This window comes from Eleutherodactylus coqui, chromosome 1 (assembly GCF_035609145.1).
Source record: "Eleutherodactylus coqui strain aEleCoq1 chromosome 1, aEleCoq1.hap1, whole genome shotgun sequence".
NCBI lineage: Eukaryota > Metazoa > Chordata > Amphibia > Anura > Eleutherodactylidae > Eleutherodactylus > Eleutherodactylus coqui.
The window spans coordinates 130,151,198-130,168,117 of record NC_089837.1 but is presented as its reverse complement, the minus strand read 5'-3'; positions in this window follow the sequence as shown (position 1 = coordinate 130,168,117).

The following is a 16,920-nucleotide window of genomic DNA, read 5'->3' as shown; positions in this document are numbered from 1 at the left end:
CCCACCCCCAGAATTGCGGGCCCCAGCTCGGTGGTGGTATCTGCGGCGGTGTATGCTTCCTCCACTAAACCACCCTCCTCCTCCTCCTCCTAGGCAACCTCTGTCTCGCAATCAAGATGTGTCAGCAGCAGCACGTCGCCAGCAGTCGGTGTCGCACAGCGTGGCAGCACAGCGGTGGGCAAGCATCAGCAGGCCGTGCTGAAACTACTCAGCTTAGGAGAGAAGAGGCACACGGCCCACGAACTGCTGCTAGGTCTGACAGAGCAGACCGACCGCTGACTTGCGCCGCTGAGCCTCCAACCGGGCATGGTCGTGTGTGACAATGGCCGTAACCTGGTGGCGGCTCTGCAGCTTGGTAGCCTCACGCACATGCCATGCCTGGCCCACGTCTTTAATTTGGTGGTTTAGCGCTTTCTGAAAAGCTACCCACGCTTGTCAGACCTGCTCGTAAAGGTGCGCCGGCTCTGCACACATTTCCGCAAGTCCCACACGGACGCTGCCACCCTGCGCACCCTGCAACATCGGTTTCATCTGCCAGTGCACCGACTGCTGTGCGATGTGCCCACACGGTGGAACTCTACACTCCACATGTTGGCCAGGCTCTATGAGCAGCGTAGAGCTATAGTGGAATACCAACTCCAACATGGGCGGCGCAGTGGGAGTCAGCCTCCTCAATTATTTTCAGAAGAGTGGGCCTGGTTGGCAGACATCTGCCAGGTCCTTGGAAACTTTGAGGAGTCTACCCAGATGGTGAGCGGCGATGCTGCAATCATTAGCGTCACCATTCCTCTGCTATGCCTCTTGAGAAGTTCCCTGCAAAGCATAAAGGCAGAAGCTTTGCGCTCGGAAACAGAGGCGGGGGAAGACAGTATGTCGCTGGATAGTCAGAGCACCCCCCTGTCTATATCTCAGCGCGTTGAGGAGGAGGAGGAGGAGCATGAGGAGGAGGAGGGGGAAGAGACAGCTTGGCCCACTGCTGAGGGTACCCATGCTGCTTGCCTGTCATCCTTTCAACGTGTATGGCCTGAGAAGGAGGAGGAGGAGGATCCTGAAAGTGATCTTCCTAGTGAGGACAGCCATGTGTTGCGTACAGGTACCCTGGCACACATGGCTGACTTCATGTTAGGATGCCTTTCTCGTGACCCTCGCGTTACACGCATTCTGGCCACTACGGATTACTGGGTGTACACACTGCTCGACCCACGGTATAAGGAGAACCTTTCCACTCTCATACCCGAAGAGGAAAGGGGTTCGAGAGTGATGCTATACCACAGGACCCTGGCGGACAAACTGATGGTAAAATTCCCATCCGACAGCGCTAGTGGCCGAAGGCGCAGTTCCGAGGGCCAGGTAGCAGGGGAGGCGTGGAGATCAGGCAGCATGTACAGCACAGGCAGGGGAACACTCTCTAAGGCCTTTGACAGCTTTCTGGCTCCCCAGCAAGACTGTGTCACCGCTCCCCAGTCAAGGCTGAGTCGGTGGGAGCACGTAGCCGATCGCACGACCGTCCTCCGTGACGCCTCTGCCCCCTACAACTACTGGGTGTTGAAGCTGGACACGTGGCCTGAACTCGTGCTGTATGCCCTGGAGGTGCTTGCTTGTCCTGCGGCTAGCGTCTTGTCAGAGAGGGTGTTTAGTGCGGCTGGGGGAATCATCACAGATAAGCGTACCCGCCTGTCAACCGACAGTGCCGACAGGCTTACACTCATCAAGATGAAGAAAGCCTGGATTTCCCCAGACTTCTCTTCTCCACCAGCGGACAGCAGCGATACCTAAACAATACGTAGGCTGCACCCGTGGATGGAAGCATTGTTCTCTATCACCATCAAAAACGTGGACCTTTTAGCTTCATCAATCTGTGTATAATATTCATCCTCCTCCTCCTGCTCCTCCTCCTGAAACCTGACGTAATCCCGCCAAACGGGCAATTTTTCTTAGGCCCACAAGGCTCAGTCATATAATTTTTGTAAACAATTTTTATACGTTTCAATGCTCATTAAAGCGTTGAAACTTGCACCTGAACCAATTTTTATTTTAACTGGGCTGCCTCCAGGACTAGTTACAAATTAAGCCACATTAACCAAAGCGATTAATGGGTTTCACCTGCCCTCTTGGTTGGGCATGGGCAATTTTTCTGACGTACATTAGTACTGTTGGTACATCAATGTTTTGGGGCCCTCGCCTACAGTGTAATCCAATTAATTTTTTGCCCACCTGCATTAAAGCTGACGTTACATCAGCTGTGCTGGGCACTGCAATAGGATATATTTATGTACCGCCGGTGGCTTCCTGGCACCCACCCATGCTGTCGGTCCACACGGAGTTGTAACTGCATGTGTCCACTTCTAAAGAACCCCAGTCTGACTGGGGCATGCAGTGTGGGCCGAAGCCCACCTGCATTAAACATGACATTACCTCAGCTGTGATGGGCAATGCAATGGGATATATTTATGTACCGCCGGTGGATTCCTGGCACCCACCCATGCTGTCGGTCCACACGGAGTTGTAACTGCATGTGTCCACTTCTAAAGAACCCCAGTCTGACTGGGGCATGCAGTGTGGGCCGAAGCCCACCTGCATTAAACATGACATTACCTCAGCTGTGATGGGCAATGCAATGGGATATATTTATGTACCGCCGGTGGCTTCCTGGCACCCACCCATGCTGTCGGTCCACAGGGACTTCACAATAGGGAGTTGTACCTGCCTGTGTCTATGAATTAAAAACCCCGGTCAGGTTGGGGCATGCAGTGTGGGCCGAAGCCCACCTGCATTTAATCTGACGTTAGCTCTGCTGTCCAGGGCACTGCAATGGGATACATTTATGTACAGCCGGTGGGTTCCAGGGAGCCACCCATGCTGTGGGTGCACACGGAATTCCCATTGCGGAGTTGTACCTGCCTGTGACTATTTATAAAAAACCGCGGTCTGACTGGGGCATGCAGACACCTTGACAGAATGAATAGTGTGTGGCACATAGGTTCCCTATTGCTATGCCCACGTGTGCAGCTCCTGATGGCGGTGGCACAGGATTATATTTCTCATTGCTTCTGTACAGCATTGTGGGCTATCGCCCCGCCCCTTTTAAAGAGGGTCGCTGCCTAGCCATGCCAACCCTCTGCAGTGTGTGCCTGCGGTTCCTCCTCATGGCAGACGCACTTATAAATAGACATGAGGGTGGTGTGGCATGAGGGCAGCTGAAGGCTGCGCAGGGACACTTTGGTGTGCGCTGTGGACACTGGGTCGCGCGCGCGCGGGGGGGGGGGGGGGTTGGGCAGCATGTAACCCAGGAGAAGTGGCAGCGGAGTGTCATGCAGGCAGTGATTGTGCTTTGTTGGAGGTAGTGTGGTGCTTAGCTAAGGTATGCATTGCTAATGAGGGCTTTTCAGAAGTAAAAATTGTTGGGAGGGGGGGGGCCCCACTCTTGCCGCTATTGTGGCTTAATAGTGGGACCTGGGAACTTGAGATGCAGCCCAACATGTAGCCCCTCGCCTGCCCTATCCGTTGCTGTGTCGTTCCCATCACTTTCTTGAATTGCCCAGATTTTCACAAATGGAAACCTTAGCGAGCATCGGCGATATACAAAAATGCTCGGGTCGCCCATTGACTTCAATGGGGTTCGTTACTCGAAACGAACCCTCGAGCATCGCGAAAATTTCATCCCGAGTAACGAGCACCCGAGCATTTTGGTGCTCGCTCATCTCTTCTCTTTGCCAATCAGACCTGGGGCGGTTACCTCCCAGCTCCAGCTCCCACTGTCTTGTGTAATTACGAAATGTATCACCTGTCTCTCCAGCTAGCAACAGCTTATATATTGTCGAGATCACATGTTCAATGGGGGATGACGACATACACAAAGCCTCAAATGGCATCATCGGCAAGCTCGCACAACCCCTGGGCGTCAGGGACTCCACGAAACTCCTCACCTGAAAATATCTCAACCAAGCTCCCAGAGGAGTCCTAGAGCCCAGTAACCTCTCTCTCAGGAGTTTCACACTCGATTGGGTCACCACATCTCTGGCACGAGGAATCGGGGTGCCAGGAAGGGACAGAATGGTGCTATTACATCTTGCGGCCGGAAGGAAACTGAGGATTGGTCACACGAGCATAATTTTAACGCAGAGAAGGTGCGTCAAAAAAATTGCGTCTAAAAGAACCAATGGTTTCCTATGGGTTCTTTTGGACCAGGGGCGTCAAACCATTTTCACCGAGGGCCACATCAGCCTTATGGTACCTTCAAAGGGCCGATTGTAATTGTAAGACAGTATAGTAACAGTGGCCGCAGTAGTAATAGTGATCCCAGTAGTAATAAGGTCCCCATAGTGACCCCAGTAGTAAGTGACCCCAGTAGTGACTGTAACCCCATAGTAGTAACTGTGACCCCAATAGTGACCCCAGTCATAATAGTGGCCCCAGTAGTAAGTGACTCCAGTAATAAGAGGGATCCCTGTAGTGGCCAGTAATAACAATGACCCCCATAGTGGACTCAGTAGTCATAATGAGCTCCATAGTGACTCCAGTGGTAACATTGACCCCCATAGGGACCCTAGTAATAATAGTGACCCCCATAGTGGACCCAGTGGTGATAGTGACCACCATAAGGACCCCAGTAATAATAGTGACCCCCATAGTGACCCCAGTAGTAAGTGACCACAGTAATCAGAGTGATTTCCATTGTGGCCCCAGTAGTAATAGTGCCCCCCATAGTGACCCCAGTAATAACAGTGTCCCCATAGTAGCTCCAGTAGTAAGTGACCACAGTAATCAGAGTGGCTTCAATAATAATAGTGGCCTCCATAGTGGCCCCAATAGTAATAGGGTTCCCCATAGTTGCCCCAGTACTAACAGTGGCCCCCATAGTGGCCCCAGTAGTAAGTGACCCCTATAGTGACTCCACTAATAACTGTGACCACCATAGTGACCCCAGTAGTAAGTGACTCCAGTAATAAGAGTGACCCCCATAGTGGCCCCAATAATAACAATCACTCCCTTAGTGGACCCAGTAGTGAGTGACCCCCATAGTGGCCCCAGTGGTAACAGTGACCTCCATAGTGAGCCCAATAATAATAGTGATCCCAGTAGTAAGCGACTCCAGTAATCAGAATGGCTCCAATAATAGGAGTGACTCCCATAGTGGCCCCAGTAATAACTATGACACCCATAGTGGACCCAGCAGTGATAGTGAACCCCATAGTGGCCCCAGTGGTAACAGTGACCCCATAGTGACCGTAGTAATAATAGTGACCCAAGTAGTAAGTGTCCACAGTAATAAGAGTGGCTCCAAAAATAAGAATGGTTTCCATAGTGGCCCCAGTAGTTATATGCCCGCCATAGTGACCCTAGTAATAATAGTGTCCCCCATAGTGACCCCAAGTAGAAAGTGACCACAGTAATCAGAGTGGCTTCAATAATAAAAGTGGTTCCCATAGTGACCCCAGTAATAATAGGGTCCCCCATAGTGGCCCCAGTAGTAATAGTGTCCTCTTTAGTAGCCCCAATAGTAAGTGACCCCCATAGTGACTCCAGTAATAACAGTGACCCCTACAGTGACCCCAGTAATAATAGTGACCCCCATAGTGGCCCCAGTAATAACAATCACCCTCTTAGTGGATCCAGTAGTGATAGTGACCCCCATAGTGGCCCCAGTGTTGACAGTGACCCTCATAGTGAGCCCGTAATAATAGTGATCCCAGTAGTAAGCGACTCCAGTAATCAGAGTGGCTCCAATAACAGGAGAGTGACCCCCATAGTGGCCCCAGTAGTAACAGTGACCCTCATAGTGGCTTCAGTAGTAACAGTGACCACCATAGTAGCACCAGTACTAATTGTGGCCCCAGTAGTAACAGTGACCCCCATAGTGGCCCCAGTAGTAATGGTGACCCCCATAGTGGGCGAACATGCGTAGTAGAGATGACGCTGTGACGTCGCTATGGTGATGCAGAATGGCTGCGGGACAGATGGCTTCCATTGACTTCAATGAAAGCCGCCTGTGCGTAGCCCGCACAAAATTGGGGGTGGACAGGAAATCGCACATTGTCAGAGCATGCTATGGGCTGGATTTGCTACAGAATACGGAGATGGACACCAGCTCTGGATTTCGCAATACAAATCCGCCTGTGTGCAGGCAGCTATAGACTCCTATGGGAGCTGCTGGAGAAGGGAGGTGGGAGGGATTTTAGCAGCATGTCTGCTAAACTTCCACCCCCTCCCCTCCTCCTCTCAGGCCCTGGCTGGCTGTTTACAATGGGAGGGGGCAGGACGGGACAGAAGCTAGTGTGCTAAGCTCCCGTCCCGCTCCCTCCCATTGCTGGCACGCGAGGGGGGGGGGGGCAGAGAGGGGCCCCAATGCAATTACGTTAATTTGCAGCACACCTAAGGACTTTGTATCAGTTGTTCCAGATCAATATATCTGCTTCATGCACGCCAATTGTAATGGAGTCAGAGCCAGAAAACTCCAAACGTAACAGTCCAGTATCAAAAAGAAACAATGGCAGCATTCCAGGCGTACTAAATAACTTGCATTTTTATTCCTCCATAAAACCACGACGTTTCGACCTGCACGGGGTCTTTGTCAAGCTTGACAAAGACCCTGTGCAGGTCGAAACGTCGCAGTTTTATGGAGGAGTAAAAATGCAAGTTATTTAGTACGCCTGGAATGCTGCCATTGTTTCTTTTTGATACTGGGCAGAGAGGGGCCAGCAGCTTAGCACACTACCTCCTGACCCATCCCGCCCCTTCCCCTTAACAAGAGCTGGCGAGGGGTCGGAGAGGCAGTTTAGCAGCACTAAACTGTCTCCCCGCACCCAATGGTATCCCGGGCTCGGTGTATAGTCACCAGACCGGACCGTCTGAATGGCCACATGGATGGGAGATGCAGCCGTGACTCAGTCACAGCTACCTCTTGTTCACACGATTTTCGGTTGCGCTGTGGCTGTGGCACGGCTAACAGAAAATCGCTGCGTGGGCCACATAAAATGAGCTTGTGTTTGACACGTGTTTTAGACAAATGATTTTTTGACGTGCCTAAGAAAATCGCACATGGCTGTATGCGTAAGATGTCGCATGTATTACGCAGTGTTTTACCACTGTGTGAGTCGGCTATCGCTGTGTAGGGCAGTGATTGTGCACTGCGCATGACAGTGTATCTCATGCACGTGGTCATGTGCAGTGCGACTAGTATCTTTCTTTTTATCGAGGTGTTGTGCATTAAACGCTGCACATACGCAATTGCATTGTGTATGCGCGGTGTCTATTACGCACCCATAGAGAACACCGGTATCTATTGTGTGTAATAGGCGGTAAAATAAAACATGTTGCGTTCTTCTTTAAAAGTGTATTATATGCAATGAAAAAATCCTATGTGAATGGCACATGTGAAAATCAATGTATTTGAATTGCTGCAATGCACCCCATATTATATGCACATACATCACATGCATGATACGCAATTAAAATACAATTGTGTGAATGAGCCCTAAGATTTTTTTATGCACCATAAGATGTCATATTATAGCATTTCTTCTAGGTTAGAAAAAGACCATACTATGGTGCCACGTGGAGGCATCAGAGCGAGTGCCTACTGCTCCATGCGTGCGTTGTGTACCATTAGTGACCTTTCACACAGGATTAAGTATTCCATAATATTTGGCGCAATTTGTGTCGCTATGTTGGTGCCTGTTTGCCATCTTGGTGCTAGCCATTTTGGATTTAGCCCAAGAAATTTCAATGGAATGGGTGTCATGGGATATACAACAAGGGTAGAATTTCATTAAAATTGATTTTTTCAATATCTACAAACATTTTTGAGTTATGCATGATGTCATTTTAAGTATTGATAAACTTATGTTGAATTATGTGTAGAGATGAGCAAGCATACTCAGAAAAGCACTACTCGCTCGAGTAATTTGCTTTATCCGAGTATCGCTGTGCTCGTCCCTGAAGATTCGGGTGCCGCTGCGGCTGACAGGTGAGTCGCAGCGGGGAGCAGGGGAGAGTGGGCGGGAGAGAGGGAGAGAAAGATCTCCCCTCCGTTCCTCCCCGCTCTCCCCCGCAGCTCCCCGCTCCATGCCGGCACCCGAATCTTCAGGGACGAGCACAGCGATACTCGGATAAAGCAAATTACTCGAGCGAGTAGTGCTTTTCCGAGTACGCTCACTCATCCCTAATTATGTGGCATGGAAAAGACTAATTTCATATCTTTTCACGTACCAGAAAATGCCTTTAACAAAAGGACCTTTAGACATCACTCAACACAGCATTTCTTCATAGCTGAACCACAGTGACCCCTACCAAACTTGACAACTGAAGATGACCTATTCCCAGTAGGTGTCTAAACTCTACAATGATAAGCCTGCTTTATATATCTAAGCACTATATCCCTAGGTCTACTTTACAGGGGATCCCAGTCAATAAGCAATAAATGTCTTTTTGGAGTGTCTGTTGAGTGGCGATAAACCACATACTTCCAAGAAGGAAGCATCACTATTATTATTATTACTTTCACTTTGACTGTGAACGCTGAGGAAATTGTCAAAATCATAATGAGATTAGTAAAGTATTTTAAAAGTTACTCAACTGTCTTGTTGTCCACAATGAAAAATACCTCATTGTTCATAGCAACCAATCGCAAATTAACTTTCATTTCTAAACTTCTCAGGAACAATAATGCGGCTTCATAGGTCGAAAATGCTATGGAATTTCCGCAACTGAATTTGCTGTGGAAATTCTGCACTATTTACAGTACAAGCCGTGTGGAGATGTCAAAAATCTCCTTCACATTGTGTGGAAAATTCCTGCACTATCCATAAACTTTTTGAAAAATACTACGGATTCTTAGGCTGGGTTCCCACACGGCATATTCACGGCGGAAATCTCACGGTTTGGTCGCAGCGAAAAAACGGGAGATTTCCGCTGGAAAAGCGCTGCTTCAAAAACCGCGGCACTCAGCCGGATTTCGCCATTCTTGCTTTGCAGCATATTTGCTGTAGGTTTTCCGTTTCCAATATGCCAAGTGTGAAGTCAATGTAAAGGCTGCACAGTGACTACTTGCTACAGGAAACAAAAACATTTTTTCTGTTAGATAATCATGAGACTTCTATAACAGGAGTGTCAAACTTATTTTCACCGAGGTCCACATCAGCCTTATGATTGCTTCTATAGTGGTCTAAGTAGTAATAATGTCCACTGTAGTTGCCCAAGTAGCAATAAGGACACCCATAGTGGCCACAGTTGTAATAGAGTCCTCCATTGTGGCCTCAGTAGTAATAGTGACCCCTCCCATAGTGATGCCAAAAATAATAATGCATCCTATAGTAATAATGACCCCCATAGTTGCCCCAGTAGTAATAGGGTCCCCCATAGTGGCCCAAGTAGTAATAATGACCACAGTCGTGAGTGATTCCCCAGTAGTAAGAGTGCCCCCCATAGTGGTTCTAGTAGTAATAGTGTCCCCTATATTGGCCCCACTAGTAATAAATGACCCCCATATTAGTTCCAGTATTGATAGTGATTCCCCTATAGGTCTCTGGCCAGCCAGCATCTCTATAGGCATTCCACTCACCAAGCTTGCAGCTCCGACCTGTCAGCAGCCCGCGCCGCTGAGCCCATGACAGCTGACCCCTCCACTTGGCATCTGCCGGACTGCAGCTGCAGGCTGGGCGAGTGGAATGCCTGTTAGTTTGCTGCATGGCGTGTGGGACACATAAAATGAGGAGGTGGGCTGCATTTGGCATGTGAGTCTTGTGCTTGACATGTGTGGTCTATAACAAGTTTTAAAGTGTTTATCCAGAATAAGGGGCTATTCACACTAGGATTTAAGCATCCGCAAATTACATAGATGTTTATACAGAAAAAAACTATAGCTTCATGTACCAATAGGTTAGAATTAGAGATGAGCGAACGTACTCGTCCGAGCTTGATACTCGTTTGAGTATTAGCGTGTTCGAGATGCTCGTTACTCGTAACGAGTACCACGCGATGTTCGGGTTACTTTCACTTTCATCTCTGAGATGTTAGCGCGCTTTTCTGGCCAATTGAAAGACAGGGAAGGCATTACAACTTCCCCCTGCGACGTTCAAGCCCTATACCACCCCCCTGCAGTGAGTGGTTGGCGAGATCAGGTGTCACCCGAGTATAAAAATCGGCCCCTCCCGCGGCTCGCCTCAGATGCATTCTGACATAGCTGAGGGAAAGTGGTATCGTGTTGGAGCTGCTATAGGGAGAGCGTTAGGTGTTATTGTAGGCTTCAAGAACCCCAACGGTCCTTCTTAGGGCCACATCTAACCGTGTGCAGTAGTGTGGAGGCTGCTTTTTGCAGTGTTGCACATTTTTTTTTTTTGTATATCGGCCGTGCAGAGCATTGCGCCCTGCAGTAATACTCCAGGGACAGAAGTGCTTAGGCAGGGAGAGCGTTAGGAGTATTTTAGGCTTCAAGAACCCCAACGGTCCTTCTTAGGGCCACATCTAACTGTGTGCAGTAGTGTGGAGGCTGCTTTTTGCAGTGTTGCACATTTTTTTTTTTGGTATATCGGCCGTGCAGAGCATTGCGCCCTGCAGTAATACTCCAGGGACAGAAGTGTGGAGGCAGGGACAGAAGACATATTATTGATTGAATATAGGCAGTGGGCCTTTTCTAAAAAATATTGGGCCAAAAATCTATTTGGCCTGCCTGTCACTGTGCTTAGTGTTCTGGGTCCGTGTGTGCTGGGTGTAGTAGTTCTACAAAATCATACGCAGCCAGCTAAGTGTTACAGCAGGCTTGCGCCAAATTATTTCCTGGCTCTGTCTGGGCTCTGAAATCACCGCTGTGTTGCAGTTCACAGTGCAACACTCTGCAGTTCTGTGACACACTCCAGGGACAGAAGTGTGGAGGCAGGGACAGAAGACATATTATTGATTGAATATAGGCAGTGGGCCTTTTCTAAAAAATATTGGGCAAAAAATCTATTTGGCCTGCCTGTCACTGTGCTCAGTGTTCTGGGTCCGTGTGTGCTGGGTGTAGTAGTTCTACAAAATCATACGCAGCCAGCTAAGTGTTACAGCAGGCTTGTGCCAAATTATTTCCTGGCGTTCCGTAAGCGAACTCAGCCTCCAACCACAGGCCAATAAACGGCACATTTAATTACAGCGTTCTGTTTCTGCATTACTGGTAATACAGCATGCTGAGGGGTAGGGGTAGGCCTAGAGGACGTGGGCGCGGCCGAGGACGCGGAGGCCCTAGTCCGGGTGTGGGCACAGGCCGAGCTCCTGATCCAGGTGTATCGCAGCCGACTGCTGCGGGATTAGGAGAGAGGCACGTTTCTGGCGACCCCACATTCATCGCACATTTAATGGGTCCACGCGGTAGACCTTTATTAGAAAATGAGCAGTGTGAGCAGGTCCTGTCGTGGATGGCAGAAAGTGCTTCCAGCAACCTATCGTCCACCCACAGTTCTGCGCCGTCCACTGCTGCAACTCAAAATCCTCTGGCTGCTGCTCCTCCTTCCTCCCAGCCTCCTCACTCCATGAAAATGAGAGCTTCTGAGGAGCGGGCAGACTCCCAGGAACTGTTCTCGGGCCCCTGCTCAGATTGGGCAGCAGTGGTTCCTCTCCCACCAGAGGAGTTTATCGTGACTGATGCCCAACCATTGGAAAGTTCCCGGGGTCCGGGGGATGAGGCTGGGGACTTCCGGCAACTGTCTCAAGACCTTTCAGTGGGTGAGGAGGCCGATGACGATGAGACACAGTTGTCTATCAGTGAGGTAGTAGTAAGGGCAGTAAGTCCGAGGGAGGAGCGCACCGAGGATTCAGAGGAAGAGCAGCAGGACAATGAGGTGACTGACCCCACCTGGTTTGCTACACCTACTGAGGACAGGTCTTCAGAGGGGGAGGCAAGGGCAGCAGCAGGGCAGGTTGCAAGAGGCAGTGCGGTGTCCAGGGGTAGAGGCAGGGCCAGACCGAATAATCCACCAAGTGTTTCCCAAAGCGCCCCCTCGTGCCATGCCACCCTGCAGAGGCCGAGGTGCTCAAAGGTCTGGCAGTTTTTCACTGAGAGTGCAGACGACCGACGAACAGTGGTGTGCAACCTTTGTCGCGCCAAGATCAGCCGGGGAGCCACCACCAACAGCCTCACCACCACCAGCATGCGCAGACATATGATGGCCAAGCACCCCACAAGGTGGGACGAAGGCCGTTCACCGCCTCCGGTTTGCACCGCTGCCTCTCCCCCTGTGCCCCAACCTGCCACTGAGATCCAACCCCCCTCTCAGGACACAGGCACTACCGTTTCCTGGCCTGCACCCACACCCTCACCTCCGCTGTCCTCGGCCCCATCCAGCAATGTCTGTCAGCGCAGCGTCCAGCCGTCGCTAGCGCAAGTGTTTGAGCGCAAGCGCAAGTACGCCGCCACGCACCCGCACGCTCAAGCGTTAAACGTGCACGTAGCCAAATTTATCAGCCTGGAGATGCTGCCGTATAGGGTTGTGGAAACGGAGTCCTTCAAAAGTATGATGGCGGCGGCGGCCCCGCGCTATTCAGTTCCCAGTCGCCACTATTTTTCCCGATGTGCCGTCCCAGCCCTTCACGACCACGTCTCCCGCAACATTGTACGCGCCCTCACCAATGCGGTTACTGCCAAGGTCCACTTAACAACGGACACGTGGACAAGCACAGGCGGCCAGGGCCACTATATCTCCCTGACGGCACATTGGGTGAATTTAGTGGAGGCTGGGACAGAGTCAGAGCCTGGGACCGCTCACGTCCTACCCACCCCCAGAATTGCGGGCCACAGCTCGGTGGTGGTATCTGCGGCGGTGTATGCTTCCTCCACTAAAGCACCCTCCTCCTCCTCCTCCAACGCAAACTCTGTCTCGCAATCAAGATGTGTCAGCAGCAGCAGCACGTCGCCAGCAGTCGGTGTCGCGCGGCGGGGCAGCACAGCGGTGGGCAAGCGTCAGCAGGCCGTGCTGAAACTACTCAGCTTAGGAGATAAGAGGCACACGGCCCACGAACTGCTGCAGGGTCTGACAGAGCAGACCAACCGCTGGCTTGCGCCACTGAGCCTCCAACCGGGCATGGTCGTGTGTGACAACGGCCGTAACCTGGTGGCGGCTCTGCAGCTCGGCAGCCTCACGCACATGCCATGCCTGGCCCACGTCTTTAATTTGGTGGTTCAGCGCTTTCTGAAAAGCTACCCATGCTTGTCAGACCTGCTCGTAAAGGTGCGCCGGCTCTGCGCACATTTCCGCAAGTCCCACACGGACGCTGCCACCCTGCAACATCGGTTTAATCTGCCAGTGCACCGACTGCTGTGCGACATGCCCACGCGGTGGAACTCTACGCTCCACATGTTGGCCAGGCTCTATGAGCAGCGTAGAGCTATAGTGGAATACCAACTCCAACATGGGCGGCGCAGTGGGAGTCAGCCTGTTCAATTCTTTTCAGAAGAGTGGGCCTGGTTGGCAGACATCTGCCAGGTCCTTGGAAAGTTTGAGGAGTCTACCCAGGTGGTGAGCGGCGATGCTGCAATCATTAGCGTCACCATTCCTCTGCTATGCCTCTTGAGAAGTTCCCTGCAAAGCATAAAGGCAGATGCTTTGCGCTCGGAAACAGAGCCGGGGGAAGACAGTATGTCGCTGGATAGTCAGAGCACCCTCCTGTCTATATCTCAGCGCGGTGAGGAGGAGGAGGAGGAGGAGGAGGAGGAGGAGGAAGATGAGGAGGAGGGGGAAGAGACAGCTTGGCCCACTGGTGAGGGTACACATGCTGCTGGCCTGTCATCCTTTCAGCGTGTATGGCCTGAGGAGGAGGAGGAGGAGGAGGAGGAGGAGGATCCTGAAAGTGATTTTCCTAGTGAGGATAGCCATGTGTTGCGTACAGATACCCTGGCACACATAGCTGACTTCATGTTAGGATGCCTTTCTCGTGACCCTCGCGTTACACGCATTCTGGCCACTACGGATTACTGGGTGTACACACTGCTTGACCCACGGTATAAGGAGAACCTTTCCACTCTCATACCCGAAGAGGAAAGGGGTTCGAGAGTGTTGCTATACCACAGGACCCTGGCGGACAAACTGATGGTAAAATTCCCATACGACAGCGCTAGTGGCCGAAGGCGCAGTTCCGAGGGCCAGGTAGCAGGGGAGGCGCGGAGATCAGGCAGCATGTACAGCACAGGCAGGGCAACACTCTTTAAGGCCCTTGACAGCTTTATGGCTCCCCAGCAAGACTGTGTCACCGCTCCCCAGTCACGGCTGAGTCCGCGGGAGCACTGTAAAAGGATGGTGAGGGAGTACGTAGCCGATCGCATGACCGTCCTCCGTGACGCCTCTGCCTCCTACAACTACTGGGTGTCGAAGCTGGACACGTGGCCTGAACTCGCGCTGTATGCCCTGGAGGTGCTTGCTTGTCCTGCGGCTAGCGTCTTGTCAGAGAGGGTGTTTAGTGCGGCTGGGGGAATCATCACAGATAAGCGTACCCGCCTGTCAACCGACAGTGCCGACAGGCTAACACTCATCAAGATGAACAAAGCCTGGATTTCCCCAGACTTCTCTTCTCCACCAGCGGACAGCAGCGATACCTAAGCAATACGTAGGCTGCACCCGCGGATGGAAGCATCGTTCTGTATCCCCATCAAAAACGGGGACCTTTTCGCTTCATCAATCTGTGTATAATATTCCTCCTCCTCCTGCTCCTCCTCCTGAAACCTCACATAATCACGCCGAACGGGCAATTTTTCTTAGGCCCACAAGGCTCAGTCATATAATTTTTCTAAACAATTTTTATACGTTTCAATGCTCATTAAAGCGTTGAAACTTTCACCTGAACCAATTTTTATTTTAACTGGGCTGCCTCCTGGCCTAGTTACCAATTAAGCCACATTAACCAAAGCGATTAATGGGTTTCACCTGCCCTCTTGGTTGGGCATGGGCAATTTTTCAGAGGTACATTAGTACTGTTGATACACCAATTTTTGGGGGCCCTCGCCTACAGTGTAATCCAATTATTTTTTAGCCCACCTGCATTACAGCTGACGTTACATCAGCTGTGTTGGGCACTGCAATGGGATGTATTTATGTACCGCCAGTGGCTTCCTGGCACCCACCCATGCTGTGGGTGCACAGGGAGTTGTAACTACATGTGTCCACTTCTAAAGAACCCCAGTCTGACTGGGGCATGCAGTGTGGGCCGAAGCCCACCTGCATTAAACATGACATTATTACCTCAGCTGTGATGGGCACTGCAATGGGATACATTTATGTACAGCTGGTGGGTTCCAGGGAGCCACCCATGCTGTGGGTGCACACGGAATTACCATTGCGGAGTTGTACCTGCCTGTGACTATTTATAAAAAAACGCGGTCTGACTGGGGCATGCAGACACCTTGACAGAATGAATAGTGTGTGGCACATAGGTTCCCCATTGCTATGCCCACGTGTGCAGCTCCTGATGGAGGTGGCACAGGATTGGATTTCTCATTGTTTATGTACAGCATTGTGGACTATCGCCCCGCCCCTTTTAAAGAGGGTCGCTGCCTAGCCATGCCAACCCTCTGCAGTGTGTGCCTGCGGTTCCTCCTCATGGCAGACGCACTTATAAATAGACATGAGTGTGGCGTGGCATGAGGGCAGCTGAAGGCTGGGCAGGGACAGTTTGGTGTGCGCTGTGGACACTGGGTCGTGCAGGGGGGGGTTGGGCAGCATGTAACCCAGGAGAAGTGGCAGCGGAGTGTCATGCAGGCAGTGATTGTGCTTTGTTGGAGGTAGTGTGGTGCTTAGCAAAGTTATGCATTGCTAATGAGGGCTTTTCAGAAGTAAAAGTTGTTGGGAGGGGGGGGCCCACTCTTGCCGCTATTGTGGCTTAATAGTGGGACCTGGGAACTTGAGATGCAGCCCAACATGTAGCCCCTCGCCTGCCCTATCCGTTGCTGTGTCGTTCCTATCACTTTCTTGAATTGCCCAGATTTTCACACATGAAAACCTTAGCGAGCATCGGTGAAATACAAAAATGCTCGGGTCGCCCATTGACTTCAATGGGGTTCGTTACTCGAAACGAACCCTCGAGCATCGCGATAATTTCGTCCTGAGTAACGAGCACCCGAGCATTTTGGTGCTCGCTCATCTCTAGTTAGAAGGCATCAAACAGTTAAAAACACATACTTGCAAATGTTTTAAAGCAAAAAGAAAAGTGGTCAACTACAAAACTTATATAAAAAAGAGTTTACAGTGAAAAATGTATACTTTTTTGTAAAACGTAAAAATACACAGAAACACATGTTAAAAAAAAAGTACAGGTATGCTTAAAATGGCATACGTTTGTATATGTTTTTCATGTATATTTAATACATACATTAAATGTACATGAAAATCCTAATGTCAACAGCCCCTTAGAAAAATATTAGTTTTTTTGTTCAATGTGCAGGTTTTGGTGCGGGAATTGAAAATAGCAGAATCCTGCCGGCAATTCCACTTAAAATCCATACTTAGCAGTCCCAATTTTAGTGGACAATTCAGGGACCGCATATATTGCAACATTCCTGCTGATGTTAAAGTTCCTTAAGGATTCTATAACACATACAGAATTATTCTGCAAGGTGCACTGAAAGCTTCAGAAAATTCTGCACCAAAATCTGCATATATACATTGTGGGCTACGGAGCAGAAATCTGCAGCAGCAGATTAGGCTGTGTCTGTGGGTGTGTGTCTGAAAGGTCCCTAACTGTTCTGATAATGGACTAAAATAAACATTCTCAATGTAGCTGAGCCAGATCTCTCCTGGTACTATATACTACTTATGGCCTATTTACACGGAGCGATGATCGCTCAAAAAAAATAGCTCAAACACCAGTTACAGTGACAGTTTTGAGCGATCATTTTCGCACAACTTTAAGTAGCTAATTAGCTTAGAGTTATGCAGGCAGAGTGGGATACCGCTGTGATAGCTC